The sequence below is a fragment of the Triplophysa rosa genome, linkage group LG1 (assembly GCF_024868665.1).
Source record: "Triplophysa rosa linkage group LG1, Trosa_1v2, whole genome shotgun sequence".
Lineage (NCBI taxonomy): Eukaryota > Metazoa > Chordata > Actinopteri > Cypriniformes > Nemacheilidae > Triplophysa > Triplophysa rosa.
The window spans coordinates 2639311-2657438 of NC_079890.1; the positions used below are offsets into that span (position 1 = coordinate 2639311).

At 38.5% G+C, this 18128-nt stretch overlaps 1 long non-coding RNA gene and 2 other non-coding genes across 3 annotated transcripts; 2 read left to right on the forward strand and 1 right to left on the reverse strand.

Annotated features, from left to right (window-relative positions):
* Window positions 1-11: 11 nt before the first annotated feature.
* Window positions 12-84, reverse strand: trnar-acg (transfer RNA arginine (anticodon ACG)). Its single transcript has one exon. It is a non-coding gene; the product is annotated as a tRNA-Arg (tRNA).
* A 412-nt stretch (window positions 85-496) lies between these two features.
* trnar-ucg (transfer RNA arginine (anticodon UCG)) lies at window positions 497-569 on the forward strand. The gene has a single exon. It is a non-coding gene; the product is annotated as a tRNA-Arg (tRNA).
* Window positions 570-4806: 4237 nt separating this feature from the next.
* Window positions 4807-17907, forward strand: LOC130555962 (uncharacterized). Its single transcript, XR_008963166.1, has 5 exons — window positions 4807-5374; window positions 6743-6929; window positions 8512-8574; window positions 9598-9962; window positions 17373-17907. It is a non-coding gene; the product is annotated as an uncharacterized LOC130555962 (long non-coding RNA).
* The last annotated feature ends 221 nt before the right edge of the window (window positions 17908-18128 follow it).

Genomic DNA, 18128 nt, shown 5'->3' on the forward strand with positions numbered 1-18128 from the left:
GGGAAAAGAGTCGAGCCAGCCAGGAGTCGAACCTAGAATCTTCTGATCCGTAGTCAGACGCGTTATCCATTGCGCCACTGGCCCATGTGAAAACCGTACTGTGGATACGGTATTTACTGATACACGGTTAAGCGATACCGAGTTACGTTTGTTATATTTTTTATATATATAATTGTTTCAAATATATATATCGGCATAAACACGTTGTCGTTGGCAAACACGTGACGCGCCAATTTTCTTAATATTTTAAGCAGTGGGCGGTATTTTGCACGGTTTGAGCAGTACTACGCTAGACTGACAAAAAACAGGTAAGTTATTTGCGTTCGCTAAAGCGTTATATTCTCAGTTGAATTGAAATTTCTGTTGTAAACGACTGTATTGGACCTTTTCCTAATGTATAAAAACGGTTGTCTGCTTGCGCCCTCTACTGGTATAACTGTCAGAGACACGCATTTATAAAGAAACTTGTATCTCGTGACTGATCACATGACTTGTCGGCCTCGTGGCCTAATGGATAAGGCGTCTGACTTCGAATCAGAAGATTGCAGGTTCGAGTCCTGCCGGGGTCGTAGTTTTACAATGCACATTGTGTCTGCACGTAGCTGGCTTGATAAAAATGTATCGTTATGCAGCCCCTTGAAGAAAGAAATCACATTTGCCAAATGTGACAACATCATGTCACTGTTTTACAAATAGTTAGCTACTTTAGTTTGACGTTGTAGTCACAAAATTGTAAGAGTGCGAGTGTAAATGAAAGCAAATGCAACTAAAATCAAAACATTATTTTATGGATTCTACTTTTTATTTATAGATCTAGTGGTGAATCTCAAGATGACGGCGCATGAACAACCACCAGGTGGCGCCCTAACACCACATTTCACAGTATTCCAATCTAAACAGCCAGTCACAATCTGTGCATTGATTCCGCGTGAAACTTTGTAAATAAACGATGGTTAAAAGTAGAACACAATGATATCGATTTAACAGTCAGACAATATATGCAAATATTTCTCAATAATAATATATGCATAGAATTTAATAAGCAAAGATTTCTCTTGAGGAAGGTTGGGCTATAACAAAAGAGTCATTGTGGAAAATGAAATGTGTTAGAAAATGCCTTATATGAGCATTTACATCTTATTTCAAATAGATTCATCTAAACTGTTTGAGGAACAGTCAACATCATATGGTCAGAGTGCCCGAGCTGAATTTTCAGCATCTTGTCATGTGTGCTTAAAAAACTGTAACGGTGGTATTGTTCAAGAAAATGATTCATAAAAAAAGGAAACGCAATTTACAGTAAAACTTATTTATTTATTTGCAACAGGCAATAACAAGCATTTGATCTTAAACTATTAAGAAACCCCCTCATGTCATTGCAAACCCGTATGACTATCTTTCTTCTGCAGAACACAAAAGATGATATTCTGAAGAACGGTAACCAAAACACACTGCACCCATTGTATGGACACAAAACCACGGAGCCATTTCACAAAATATCTTCTTGTTCATATGCAGATATTGAACAACTTGAAGGTGAATAAATTATAACAGAATTTGTATTTTGGGGGGAACTATTCCTTTAATGAAGGTTTGCTAGTTAATGGACACAACAAGTAGGCTAACCAAACACGTACATTAATGAATTCCCTAAAACTGTTTACACTTTACTGTTGATCACATTTCAAATATATTTGAAATATCATGTCATATTACAATTAAATTATTAATAAAGTGTGTAAATAATGGCAAGTGGTGATGAAATACAAAATATGCCCAGCTCCACCTCACCTCAACTTCATTTTTTCTAATTAATGAAAACCGTGAACAGAAGAAATAATTTAATACGTTAAGTCAAATAAAAATGAGAAACAAATAACACAGTCTACAAACTATATAAAAATGAATCAAAGTTAAACCAGATGTTACATATCGAAGTAAAAAAGATAACCCGATTCGGGTGATAGCAGATCTCATATTTAGCTATCATTCATTTACAGGATCGCAAATCAAATTGGTGATTGTAGGCTACACACTCTTTCAACACTATATTGGTCCCCGCAAAAGATGATTTTATTTACGATTACACTGTATTAAACTAATACAAAAAACGCATTTTACACAATATTGATTGAATCGAGGAAAAATAAAAAATCTCCACGTCGATTTCCTCAAAGGCATCAAATAACACTGTCTAAAAATGTCTCTTTAATATGTCTGTCATACAGTGTGAAAGATTATCACTATAAAGATGTATTTTAAAACACAGACAACATCGTATAGTGGCAACATTGAATTCAAACACCTTAATTCACATTTAAACCCAAATTGTTCAATATATGTTGTGAAAATAACACTTATTTTAATCTACGAAAAATAAGAAGCGTCACACATAACTCCACATGGCTACAGATTTTATAAATGCATGCACGAATTATTTGGGCAATGTCAAGTGTTCAATATCCCATCGCTCAATGGAATGTAAATGATTATGACACAATTTACCGCTAGACGTCACTGTTGTCCAACTCAGATTTCAGCTTGCACCGTAACATGTCAATCATTCTCCTTAAATGCCTGCAAAGAAATGAGCAAATACTGCAAAACTGTACCTCACCCAGGTAAAACTTTACATTAGTGTCAACTTAGTATCTGCTTGTGTAAATTAATGTCAAGAATAAAAATGCGTAAATACCCTTCGCACCACAAAACGATTCCATAGCCTATTACTAAGAACACGTTCATATAAATTCAGTAATTAATTACAATATAAACTAAAGAATGCGTTGTGACCAAAGCCATCATGCCCAGTTATGTGACGTGAATATCAGAGATGACAAATACTGTATGGCAAACAAAAATAACTACGACGCCAAGTAAGACATGGAAAAATCTTGAGATGGAAATGTTTAATGTACAGTGCTGTGAAAAAGTATTTGTATGATGTGTTGCTATTTGAGCTCTTTTAGACTACTTCAGTTTGTCAGACAGGTTCTACTTAAGCGATTTCTTGATTCAACAGGTCTGGCAGTAATTAGGCTTGAGTGTGGCTAGTGAAATTTAACTCAGTTGTTCAATTCATCACAGTTAATTCATGATTTACCAAGGGGGGCAATTGCTTTTTCACATAGGGTCAGAAATGTTTGGATTGTTTTTTCCCTTAATAAATAAAACCATCATTTAAAAACTGCATTTTGTATTTACTCTGGTTTCCTTTGAGTAATGTTAAAATTTGTTTGACGATCTGAATCCTTTAAGCATGACAAATATGCAAAAACAAAAAATCCGGAAGGGTGCAAATACTTTTTCACAGCATACTCAGTACTAATTTACTGTATAAACCCATTTATAGACTCGACAAGTTAAACGTAAAACGGTATTACAGTTCAGGAACCTTATGAAAATCCCACACTGATGTATTACATCTTGTTAACCAGATGGAGCGACTTTGGTCAAAAGAGTCACTGACCATTCATTTAACCCCGTGACCTCTGAATGAAGTGAGTAAACTTTTTACTTAAACACACACTTCATAATGCGAAAGGACCAGGGCAAGAAAACATCTCCATTCACAATTGGTAGCCTACATCAGTCCCATCTGCAGATTCATGCTGGTGTTAACGCATATAAAGCAATTAAAATGCGTTTGAAATCCTCCCTGCAAAAATACATAACGACGCTGTGAAAATAACTGCTACAACTACAGATTCTTTGCTACTTAGCTCTAATAAAAATAACAATAATAAAATAAAAATTATTCTACAGTAGACATGCGTTCTCTTTCCCGAGTGCTATAGGCTATAGCAAAGAAATTAATTACGTCAGATAAGGTAGAATGTCTGATAAACATGCATGTAAATACAAAATAACCTTCGTGCTTAAAAATAGGGAATTGATCAGGGAAAATATTGTTACATTTTACTTTGATCCAACAAGATCTTTCGCACAAGCACTAAATGGGTTTTATCCGTCGTTTTTGCCTATTCTCGTACAGATATTTTTTTACAATCAAAAGTGTGAATCAAAATGATTTGAACGTTGAAATAAATTACATTGAAACATATTTGTTATTTTAAGGTTTGTGTTGCATTAAACTTACGGTGTAATGTAACTTTAGAAATGTAACATGTCATCAAAAGCATGTAACTAAAAGCTCACGAGACAGTGGTGAAAACTGCTCTTTTACTCGCTCTTATTAGGGCTAGTTGTTACCTATATCAGGTTTTAAACAGCTCATTTAAAATCGTCCTCTTTTATTTGTTAATTCTGAACTAACAAAAAAATCAAGCAATATCAGCGTATAGCTAAACAACTGGCATGCAATAAGGCAAGGTTTTTTTAGGCTATACAATGACGATTTTACAGCAGAACGTGTTCTCAGCACAAAGGTATTTTTCAGAAATTCGGGACGAGCTGTTATACAATTCTTATTTTCTAAAATATACCAAAATGTTGTTTGGATCTTGAACGTAGGCTACCATGAATTTTGCTGCTGCATTTGTCTAAATCGGAGGCCATTTAATCGCAGATTTCCATTGAGAAAGTCCCAACTGATTTTTAAAAACATTCGCCCGAAATAATACATGTGCTAGCCTTATAAAATGACGACTGATAATCATATATCTATATATAGCATCACTGCAAGTTGGACTTTGTCTTATTTATTGGAATTTTAAATAAACCTTCAATTATGCTACAAACGTCGATGAAAACTACAAGTGGGCCTAATTCACGTGAGGGAACTGTGCACCCATATAGGCGACATAGCATCGCTCTCTGTCACTCTTGAAAAAAACGTGCAGCCGATAGAGAGAGAGAGCGAGGAAGCGCGCGGCAGGTTCTGCGCGCGCGCGGCATTGTGATTGGCCGCTCGGCTGCCTGCTGCTGGAGTGACGTCACTGCAGGAGAGAAGTGACAGAGGAGGATGCATTTAGTGAGAAACTAGACACTTCCAGGCTGGAGAGAGAGAGCATCACATCCACAGAGCTCAGGCGGAACGAGAGCATCGCATGCGGGTTACATTCGCGCACGCTTTAATAAAACAACCGCGCATGTCCTCCCGTATCCGTGCGTTAACACTGTCATCAAGCTTTTCAAGAGAGGACTTCCCCATCTTGGAAATAAACCTGCCTGTTCCGTTCTGTGGATCGTCTGGGTGACGTTCGAGGGTTGAATACTTGAGGACTGCGACTTTTTCAACGGGAAAACGCATCGTCGGAGAGATGGCACAGACGAGTGTGGTTTTAACAAAAGAGAGATTTTTTGCGTCGTGCTCTTTAACGCAAGACGCACGGGAACCTCTATTTGTCCCCAACACACTGGCACTCGTACCTTACTTTCAGACAGAGAGGAATATGCGCGTCGTTTTGAAAACGTAAGATTTTTACATTGTCAGAATGATTTCTCTTTTTTGTTTTACATTGCGCATGTGTTTTTTATTTTGACTTTACTCGCAATGACTTTAGCAGACTACATTCAAGTTCACTTGGCATTAATGGTCAAATTGAGCTGATGCACGCAGATGCTGGGTTCGAACAAGTGCTTAAAACTGACAGACATGAAGGCCACGTTCAATGGCATCTGTGGCCCCCCGCGTCCGACCACTCTCTGTTCGATCAGCAGATGAAGCGGACATGGAATGCAATAAAACTTTCTTGATACCACGATTTTAATTAAACATTTAGCGTGCACATAGTGATACAATATTACACAATACCTAAATAACCTTGAAACAATTTCACAGTAGTTTTTTGTATTACACACACGTATACATGTGCTTCATTTTTTTTTACCAATTTAATACAAATAATCATATTCCAAGGTACAGCATGTGCATTTGTACATATTAATTAATATATCTCTACATTGTTTTAATATCTAATAATGATGAAAGTTTTCTTATTATTCATGTATATTTTAAAAACAGCGACTTAGGCCTGTAAGTTGTTGCGATCCAAAACAATACTACTCGTAATCGAAAAGACCTAAAGAATACGCATTATGGTTTACTTTATTTAGAAATTACAATATGCTTGTTCGAAAAATATTATAAACGTAATTAGCTGCATGACGTCACAGTCTACGTGGGAAAACGTCAAAAGACACATGTCTGAGTCATACATAATATCCTATATTTAAAATCAAAACAGAAATACATGGTTAATAATATGAATATTAGCTACTACACAAACTTAATATTACATAACGACTAAACGATGTACACCTTTTATTTATTCTATTATTTATTGACTGCACAATCTTAAAGAAAACATTTATCAGATAAAACCAGACAGTGGATAAAATGTGCTACCTTATGCGGATCGAGGAACTATAATGCAAGGCATGAATATGAAAAAATGAAGTATGATAATGTGCTTGTGGCAGAGATGACTGTCTAATGAATAGGCCTTACAAGTTAAATATAGCCTACATAATTCCTCTTATTCGTAATGTAAAACCAACATGTTTAGCAACGTTGAACAAAATTCTGCTTGTAACCCCCTGAATAAAAACGCATTCAGATAAAAAGTGCAGATCCAGGCCTACACCATTGTGGATTCTGAGCGAAGGTAAGAGCGTGTCTTCACCACGTGGTGATGGTCTGGCGAATCCCATAAGCCTATTCAACGTCTCACCTGTTAACAGTATTTACAGGTCAATGAAAGAGAGACTTGAGTCGATTAAACTGAATGTTGGTGTATTTGTCTGGTCCATGCGCATTAACCCTGTTTTCATTGATCAGGTCAACTTTACAAGATGTTCCGAGTCTACAAAGTGTTACAGGAGGTGGTTGCTATCTTTGGTTATCTAGCTGTATGAGTGTCTATCTTCCTTCATAAAGCTAGATAACCGAAAGTAGAAACGTCCTCTTTCACTGCACAGCACACAAGTTCATTGGGAAAACTGCACGTGAGAGTTCAAAGCATGAGGTAAGTGCAACCTGTACGATGATGCGAGTCATATTAAATCCATCTTGTCGCAATAGATTTCACATTATGGCTACACACTAATATGTATTTGAATTTCACACCTGAGCAGTTTACACCTGAACGTGATCACACACACAAAAATGTCCACAGGTTTATTTTATGCAATGTCAAAATTTAAACACTAGTGTGCTTTTCTTTGCTCACTTTTTATTTTCTGTATAATTAAACATCCTTTTGTAATTGTTTATCACAGAAATATTTTTCTAAGAAATTTGCGATGTTTCCAATAGAAATGCGCAGTGAATGTTTATTTACTTGATATTAACAAACGGACATTTGCTCCCGTTTTAATGTGTCTTTTATATTTTTATACGTCACTGAAAACCCTTCAGAGGCGAATAAAAACCATTGGGTTTTTACGAATCAGATAATAATATTAATAACTCAAGCATCTCTACCTAAAATGACATTTGGTGCACGTTCGTTTTTTTTCGTTCGACTGTTGAATACAAGGCCTGCACTTGGTGGTGGATCTTTTCGTTGCTCTGATCTAACCGAACTCTACCATGCGTATATGTTTTGCATGTGGATTTCACCACTTCTTGATAATCCAGGACGAATGAGCATTCAAATACATTCAAATCTCTCTTCGCGTCACGCACACACGTCACACCTCTAAAGCAATTACATCATGCTGAAGCAGCTTCATTATGCACGGCTTTACTTTTGATGTGTACAGCCAGATTAATAATGACAGAAACTGGAACTAAAGTGGAATGAACGAATTTGATTTGAAATATACCAGAAGATTTCTTTCCGTGTTATCGTTTGCGAAATCACATCATATAGCCTCTGGGTCCGTAAAAATTTAACCTTGTAAATATTAGCGAACATTTTTAGCGTGCAAAAGTTTTATATTATATAATCGCTTTGGTCCAACTCACAGCACACACACATAGGCTACACACACTATGCGATGTTCAATTAAGCACAGCCTAAATTCATTCAATATGGTTCATTTGAAAATTAAACATGTTAGTTAAATTCATTATGATTTAAATTTATACCGATTTATCATTTTTAGTGATAATGAAAAAAATTGTCCTAAAAGAGAAATGACCTATATGCTTTATAACACGTAGGCCTGTTTAGCTCGAATTTGACAGAATGGTTTGGCTGGTTAATGAATCTTTGTTTCACTGTTGTATACACACTAAAAACTTAAATCCAGGAGGTTGCATGGCTTACTTGTAAAAGAAAGAGTGTATCAGAGTATATGTGGGAACTCAGTGCACACACACTGCAAAATGGCAAGTGGTCTCAATGAATTAAACAAGTTTTTCAAAATTAAAAATACCACATTTTTAAGCCAATGTATTGTACCTGCCAAGTGTAGGTCCATATATAAGATGTCAATTAGGCCTTAGTAAAACCTTTAAATGTTATTATCTGTCTGTCATTCATTGCAAATCATGTGAAATATTTACATCCTTAATACAGCTACTTGTTGTATGAAAAAATATTCTCGATATTCTCTCATTTTGGTGTCTTTTCTTTTTTTACTTTATTCGACTCACCACAGGCACTCAAAGCAATGTGTTTTCGTGAAAGACCAGAGGACTAAAGCTTAAAACTACACCATCCGGTAAGTGCTATCGAAGCTTACTGCAATGCAACATTATAATGAAAACAATTAGTTGCGGAGTTAATTTGACGAACACACAGTAAATCATGAAGTATATGCTATGAACATATTAAGTTGAAAGGAGCTAAATGCGAATATGAATCTCCAATCAAGTTCCCAGAGTGTGTGTGTGACATTAATCTTTCATTGCTACGGTCTATAGTAAAAAAAGATATATATCAGATACATATATGTAATTCAATGTCCCTCTTTATATAAAACACACGTTTACACTTATCCACCAATAACCACCTGCCAAATTATTTATGAAATATAGATATTTGTTCTTTTTAGGCCATACTGTATTATCAGTGCTGGCCACCACAAAGCAAAATAATGAGAAAATAGCTCACTAAACGCATTTATCTTTAAAAATACACTAAACGCATTAAGTGTGACCTGTGTAAAAAATAAATCTAAATCAGACGGTATTTCAACACGGTTAAGAATACGTTGTGTGACTGCAGGACATTAGGCCAGAGGCTTCAATGGGATAAATGATCAGCGAGAGGAAATTATATGTCCGTCTCCAGCTTAATAATGATAAGACCGTATGGGCCACTATCACATTGCATATTACTTTATGTAAAATTAATGCGAGCAAAGAAATTCTGTCATCATTCATTACCGATGATCTTTTCCAGCTAAACTGGTTAGCATGTACAATTGAATAAGGGTTACGCAATGAAATTATGGGTGGACAGCAATTGATGTTGGCTTCACGATGACCAGCACTGGCAATCCTACAGACGGCTGTCATAAAACAAAAGTCACGGGTGCATGCCTTTGCACAATTCACATTAGCCCAGTCAAAGCGCAAACAATTATGTTAATAATGGTGAAATCGTGTTTTCACACAAACTAAGAAATTAAAGTAACCTGTTTATATTATCTAAAGAAATGTTATATAGCAGTTGCCATGACATCTGCTTTGGCAGTGATAAAAAGGGCTGTTTTGTGCTTTATTTTCTTGTTTCCCCTTAGCAACTGCCAGCCATTTACACACTGCCTTTTTGGAGTAAGAGGGTGAGAGGAAAAAATGGTGCAATTGTCCAAATGAAAGAAAAGGGGAAAAAAGAAAAATAATAGTCAACCCTCATCCTTCTACCAGCTCCCCTCCCTTCCCGTCGTCAACGGAAGCATTTAGTGCCATCTGTGCCCCGGAGAAAAGCAAAAAGAAAGGAGTGAGACTCTACATCCCAAGTGCCAACGGGGACAAAGAGGCTGCCAGTTGCCATGGACCACCAGATGCTGGGAGACTGCAACACTGAATGAGGGGTGTGCTTGCAGGAAGCCATCTTGATGGAGAAACTGGCTGCTGCTCCCTAAAATGGCTGTGTTGGCATGAGGTAAGCTGCATCGTTGCCTATATCAGACCTAGCCGCCTCTATAATCTGACCTCGGCGCGCACGTTTTAGCTCGGCGGTTATTCTGGCACGTCGTTTTAAATGAAAAGCAAGCAAACGAGACGATCCCTCAGCAAAATTTTACTCTCAAAGGTCTGGACGTGTTTTGTTTTCAGCGTTGACCGCGTTGGCAGAGCACGATTAGGCCTTGCTGCCAGGGCTCGAAGCCAAAATCTTTTTCCTTTAAGAGAAATATCCCACTCGGATCTCTCCTCACTCATTAGAGAATATTAGGACGGTTATCTATATGCCCACACTGACATATAAACAAAGAACGCCAATAGGATGGGAGTGAAAGCAGCTATTCATTTATGCGGCACATGCATATAAAGATAAACCAAATCATTATACAATCCAATACAACTCCCCTTCAAACAAAAAAACGAACAGGAGTTTGATATCAGATATTTGAATGACTCCAAAAAGCTGCTTGAACTCAAGAGATACTACTCAATTAATTACTGAAGTTAATTGATGTACAGCATCCTCTTGACCAATGGAACAGTCGACCTAGATTGAAGAGCACTCCATCCTTTCTGCCATTTAATGGTACACTACATTACCGACACCGAGGTGCCAAGTGCCCTCACCAGTCACCAGCCTACAAACCACACACCTTGCCCTGCCCAACTTTAATGACTCTGTGGCATGTTTACAGATTAAAATGTACACAGTTTGTATCATTAGCTGGTCAGGCCTTTAGTCACGGTTTAAAGACTGCTTTTTGGGAAAGGGCCCCTGAGTGCAGTTATGTCATTGAAATGAATGGAAGAAAACGCAGAAAGGTGACTGGTTGCGTCATAAGGAATTGTAGATGTGCTGCTCCATTTAGGCTATTGCTAAAACAATTAGTCAAAACACACGTGAAACATGTTACATTATGGATGAAAAATGTAACATTTTCGGGGGTTTAACACACATTCTGAAAAAAATACAGAGCGTAAATGGTTACAATGAAATGCGTAGACGAGAAAAATGAAAGCGTCATCTCTTGAATATTCCTCCTCATAAGTGCAGAAAAGCGGTTTTGCATACTTACTGAATGTGGAAACCGTGTCTGCCTAAAAAACACACCTCGTTGTCCTTAAATTCATCGCAAGCACCGATTAGCACCCGGCTAACCTAAACAAAGGATTTTAAATTTGTCCTGAAAAATAAAAACTCTGACGTTTCATCCTAAACCAGGAGGTTTGGCAAATTCGACGCGTGAAAAAGATCAGTGATGTACGGACGGCGCCCGCAGAGCTTACAAATAAAGCAAACAAAGATGCACGCTCTCGTGTTAATGAAAAAGAGCAGACGAGCTGCGCATATTAACATAATTGCATAGGAACAAGCGGCGAGGACTGAGCCCGCAATTAAAGGCGCAGCAGCACATTATCAGCAGCGCGAGGACACGTTCTCCCAGTCGCATTTTCAAACATTTAAAAGCGAATCGGGATTTTATGTCGAATCGTAAAGCTATTTCGTGTTGCAAATGCGTGTGGTGTTTACTGAAACGCTTTTGGAGATATGAGAGAATTGTTAAAACATGCATTCTGGAAAGTTCCAGTGGAAAACACATCTCAGTGTCTATATGTGTGAATGAAGAAAAACGAAGTAAATGGAAACGCAAGATGTATACACGTACTGCAAACATCGCAATGCTTTTATTCCCTTCTCTGGTGTGCACGTGACAGACAAAAACAGGTGCTATCATCTTCATTTTTAAAATAAATGACTGCAGGTTATGTTATTATTATTAGCTCCTATTAAGCATGAAAAAGAAGATTTGACTGATTTGAGACGTCATCCTTAAGAGAGCACCTGCATCAGTTACAATTGTTAGGCTATATCACATACATAATATGGTCTGTGTGCATCATGCACAACAGGAATGATGTCTTTATTTATGACCAAATACACAAGCTGTGTTTTAAATGTGCTGCACAAAAGAGTGCCCTAGAAATGAGAGCCTGTACCTTTAATAGGGAATTTCTAATTAGGCAGTGTATCATGCAGTGAGGGGGAGGGTTTCCTCCCTCTGCATCTCTCAGGGTTTTATGTAAAAGACCTTCTCTGCTTAAATATCTCAGGCAGGGCCACAAAACACATTTTACACACTGGAACAGAGAGCCTAATCCAGCGAGGTTATAAAACAAAATGACATTTTCTCAAATGGTACATTACTGTATCATATCATAATAGCTGTGGATGAATTACCAACGATGCAAAAAATGCACAAATGTACAGGAGCAAAGAAAAATGCTCACGTCTGTAGATGATGTGCATGTATTGTGTGTGAGTGAATATAAGCAGTCGGGCAGGGGGAGTGGATGCTTGTCAAAGCATAATGTGACTGCAGCACAGTGGCTTAAAAGTGTTAATTATGCCGCTTGGCACGGTGCCAAACCCATACCAGATTTTTCCAGTTTTCGATATGTAAATCACGCGCTGAACTGTGTATTGTTTTCGTGGTTTACCAATACACTCCTCTGTGTTTTCAGACTGTGGATATGAAATATGTGAATCCTATACATACGATTAAGGCTTTTTTCGTTTTTAATCCATTCTGCATAAAAAAACACAGTTGCACCATATTACAATGATTGAGTTATTTTGAATGCATACTGCCCAGTACAAATCATATTATCATATTGGATTACTTTCTGTAGTAGCAGTCAAACTTAATGTGCTTTTATGAAGATGGCATATGTCGATTTTTAGACATGATTACATTTTTTCATATCTTGAAAAGGGCAGTTCTTTAAAATGTCTGACATTAAGCCTGGACATATTTCATTTTAATAGGCGAATTGCATCTGTGGGTCAATGTGCGTGCCTATGGGAAAGTTAAATGGTTCCAAAGATTGGGCTAAATACCTTACACCCAACCCGAAATTGTCATCACACACAAAACCCAGCAAAATGTTGATCTGCGAGCCTTACAGAGAAAATCTGCAGATGTGTTGGTAAATAGTTTGATAGTGCCCACGTTATTATTCCAGACCCCTCTGCTCTTCTACAATGGCAGCATTGTACTTGGAGCGCTTGACGTGGTTCCACGGTCCCCCCTGTTTCTCACCATTGTCTGTACGGATGGAGTGCAGAGACAGCGGAGGGTGATAAGCTGAGAAAGATGCTTGGGTCCAGACAGAGCCAGATGCCTAAATTACCAGCAAAACCCTGTACGAGACGATCCTCGGGGAATGACGTGAGGACACGACTTTATTTTTTCCCTGCATGTGCACGTGGCTACATCGGTGTGTTTGTGCACGAGCATTTTTGCACATGTGTGCTTGCACACTACACGTACCGCCGGGTTCATGGATGGCATGGACAGGATGGCCCATGTAACGACAATTACGCAGTTAAATGAAACCTTTTTTATGTGATGACCACACTCATGCAATATTGAGAGTAAAGAATGTGCATTGGAGCATTTTTAATCCTAAAGTTCTGGGTATGTAGTAGAACGATGGTACAACCGATCGTAATACTGTGCAAACAGTTCACATCAAATCGGAAGGACGGTTTGTTCCTTTTCCCCCTCTTCTGGAGCACAGCAGTTGTGCAGCAATTCATTAAAACTCCATTACAATATATTACCCAGTATAATGGAGCCAGTGATACAGAAAAGCAGAGCGAAAGTTTTCACTGGGACAGAGACAGTATTTTACAGTGAAACAAAAGAAAACAGCAAAGAAAGGAGGAATTCTTATGCAAAATAAAACGCAACGGACAAGATAGTTGGAAGACTTGAATGAAACATACAAAAGCATAAACGACGCCTGAGCCCGTCACCCAACAAACTTTTCCAAAACCCATACGAGCTAAACAAATGATGGTGATTAAAAATACTAATGAGACGAGGATACGAATACGAAGAGGATGCATGTTTGGAGGAAAATAGATGTGGTGTGAAAACGGGGGGAGGGCTTTTACTGTCTGGCTCAATCTGTGGCCCCACGAGGCTGTTACTGCAGCTGGCATTTTAATATCAAAGGCGTACGGGAGGCGGCTATCTGGGAATATTTGTCTGGCATACTAACAGTTTTCTCCCCGTCATGTGTCATCTTTATGTCCAGCATTATGACATTTTTTTCCAAATCGTGGCTCTTTGAGTCTCACCCAGAGCTAATCTCAGTCTTTGCTTTTGTGATGAAAACTTTGTGCCAGGTTGGAAACGCATGTGAAGTGTAACTAAATGGGTTCCTTTTGAACTCACGTTTATTGTTTTCCACTGCTTTAGAGGACACGTTGATAGCAATAGACATTTAACAAGAGTGGGAGAGAATTAGGAATCCCTCTGGTTCCTAACTGTGAAACCAACAGTGGGAAAACATGGGATCATGGGACGCACACCCAGACTATCGCAGAAGCATCTCTTGGGTCTGGGTTTAAGGCGATTGTGTGTTTTACCGCAAAATTCCCTTTTTCTCTCTTGTGGATACCTCAGCTGTCGATCCCGTCTTAATCTCGGGATAAACACGATTATCCCGAGAAGGGTTGTTCTCAGCTTTGTATCAGCTACGGGAGAGCTTAGAAATAGTCTCCCCCACCTTTTCTCCCCCTCCTCGGACGAGTGGTCTCGAAAAGCCTGGGATTGGGATTCCCGAGCAGGACTCCAGTCGGAATAACAGGCTGCTAAAAGAACCACAGTCAGCAACGAGAGTCTGTTAGGAGCTACTAGATTACTTGGGCTCCTTGGGCATCATGAGCTCCAATGAAACTTGGGCAAATGCAGTTGAGCATTGTGACCTCAGAAGGCTTTTTGGACATCTTAACATGGGCTTGCAACTATACTTTTATGTATAGCATTTCCACTACTTGCTCTTGATTTTCAGGTCAATGTCATTAATATCAAGCTATTGGTATTGTAATAAGGGCATAGCCTAAAAAACAAGGTCACCTTTTTGGGAAATGAGTTCTTTTAAAGATGTTTTAACCAGGGAGAGTGATAATGAAGATGACTTGTATGACCATACTTGAGTCAGATTGGGAAGTTTTACCAATGTACTTTTTTATTACAAAGGCTTTTCTGCCAAAAGTAGTTTTTTCAGACAACATCTATAACTGTATCCTGTGCATTTAAAAGTGATATTTAAACAAGAATGACAAAAAAATGAAGACACCAGGCAACACTTAAATCTCCAACATGACCTTGAGAATGATCATCATTTTATGGCTCCACTTTTTACTCTCTAACCAGAGAATTGCCATCACGTTTTGCATTAAAATAAATAGGAAACGTGTTTTTAAGACCATCACGTCGACATTTTGAAAGATATTGAAACATCATTGTCAATCTGCGAACCTCACTGTAAGCGAATGCTCACAAATGAGGCCTGATGCTGGCGATACATATGCAAATATACCGCACAGGGACGTGCAGAGCGCATTATTGGTATCAGAATCAAGTTCAAGTTCATTGCCTGTGGGAGTCCCGCCAGACTGGGAACTTCTTCATCCACCCCTGTGAACCAGCTCACCCCCTGTAACCCACACCCTATCTGCCCCTCACCACCCCCCGTCGTTTCGGTGGCCGGCTGGAGGAGGCTCTTCACTCTGTGCCGTTGCTAAGGGAGAGAGGGCTGGCCGGCCCGGCAATGCGCTGGTGAAAAGGCCCGCCTGTCAAAGTGTCTGAGGGAAGTCAGGCTGGTTGGCTCCCCCATCTTACACACACAGTTTTATATACAGGCTAAGTGTGTGTGTGTGTGTTCCAGACCCTGGGAATGGTGGCAAGCAGCAAGCACTTTATATTCATCAGGGCCCCCCCTTGTCTGAGTGACTTTGGTAAACAGCCCCCCCCCCTTAAATGTCTAGTCATCTTCCATCCCATAATCCCCTCTCACTGCAAGTTCACTCTCCCGCAGCAGCAGAATGACTTTGGCTCTTGGTGAAAAAATCACTGCGGATAATTTCCCAGATAACATCAGCATCTGTCCTGTGAACAAACTTTATTGGCCTCTGTTGGACATTTCAGGATGTTGTTAAGATACTAACAACTTTTCAAAATTTGATTTTGTGTAATTGTTACACTGGAGTGATGCAATCGTGTTTTATTAACATGGATGACTTTGTCCCTATTACAGTAGAAATCGGTGAGAACCGAGTGTGTGTGTGTGTTTTCTTGAGGTCTCATTCAAGGCTGAGGACGCGAATTGAGAATAAAAGCCAGTGATTTGCATAAGCTGCATGCTGTCTGAGGAGTTTGCGGAGGGGGGGCTCAAGGAAAAAAAGATATGAGGGAATATAAAAAAGAGAATGAAACCCCACATTCTAGAGGCACATAAAGAGAGAGGGGTTTGAATGAGGCAGAGGGTGAAAATTGACAGAGAAAGGGTCTTGCCAAGTCTCCTGCGGGGATTAAATTGTCCAGAAACCTCTCTACATATAATTTGGGAAAACTGGTAATGGTGTTGGTACACCGCATACGCAGAGTCTGCATGATTTTTTTACAACTTTTAAATAGCAAATGAAAAATAAAACCAACAAATACAGTTGATGAGTGTTGCAAAAGTGCTGTTGACATTACCCTCCGCTAGACAAACAAATTCTTTTTACTGACTGCATTAATTTGGCCGATATAAAAGCCATACTCCAAATGGCATTCTCTTTAAGCCTGTAATGACCACTAAGCTGACTGAACGTGGTGATGTAGTAAAAGTGTGAAATAACGCACACAAAATCCACCCGTTATTATCCCACACTGCGATTTCGACGCCTGGTTGTTCTCATTAAAATGAACAATGCGAAACGCCAGCGAAATAAACTCCAACCTTTCCAAAATCTCCAGCCTTTGGAATTTCAAGAGCAGTACCCATGAATCCGCCTCCACTTATTTGCAAGGAAATAACCATTATAAAGTGACTCAAACGTGTGTTTTACGTTGGCATTTCAGTCCACTATTTCCATTGTAACAAGATCATTCGGAATCGTAATGTATTTACTGTATATATTAATCTGAAATGGAGCTTGGCTTTTGCAATCAACAAACAAGAATGTATTTTCTTACACGTTAAGGTGGTCAGATAAAGTGCAGAAATATTCAAGCAAGCAACAAGTCCTTGCACAAGAGTCTTTGTATGTTTTCCTTAATGTCTTAAAAAAGCATCAGTACAAAAATTTTACTTCAGAACAAAAAAAAACCAGACATCCCCTGTGACCTACCATCTACAGATCTTTGCGTCTACTTTTAATGTTCATTTTGTTTTATCCCAAATAGCATTACAGACCAAATCTGATTACCTTTAATGTTGTCCTTACTTGTTGTTCATGTTAATATGATGTCCTACATTTACATCTGTCATAAAGGCAAGCCATGTGGTATTGTTACTTAAAAGGGATATTTTTTCTTCTCTCTCTAACCAGGCTCCTGGCAATGATCAAAAAGGCGGAAAAAATCACTGTCAACAGCTGCTGAAAAAACTGAGGCCGTGCAGCTATTTTTAACAGGGACGGTCAATCACAGCACCTCAGGAATCCAGCATCCTGCATTTAATTAACGGAAACCTTTCATCCTTCAGATTTCTGACTGATATGTGTGAATGTAAAGAGGACATGCTGTTTACCCAGTTAAATTGTAGATATTAAAACAAAGTGTTGTCAAGTGAAGAGAATAATGTGCATTAATGTGTGAAATGTTTACAAAGTTGACATTGTTAAATGTCTCTGCTGTCAATGTCTGTGTTGGCTATATCAAGAAACTGTATTCTCCTTCATGTTGGAGATCGATTCAAATGTGTCTGTTTTCTTTAGACGGATATTTAAGCAGCGCACTCAATCAGGTAAATTTAAAAGTTTATTTTTATGTTTAATATTGGAATTATGAACTTCTGTGCTCTGTCATAACGATTCATTTTCTTGAAATAAAGCCTTAAATTAAAAACAAAACTTTGGTTATTGAACTTGGAAAATACTGATGTCCTCACTATGGACATGAACTTTGATGAGGCAGCTTCACATGCAGTGACAGCAAGCTGTTTTTGCAGTTTAGACCTTATAGACCTGACACTCTGTCAGCACCTTGGACAGCACACAACAACATGACATGGGATACATAACTGTAACAATGAATCACTTCTCTTTTTCATCTGGACAAAAGAAAAAGAATATGTGCTCTAATGA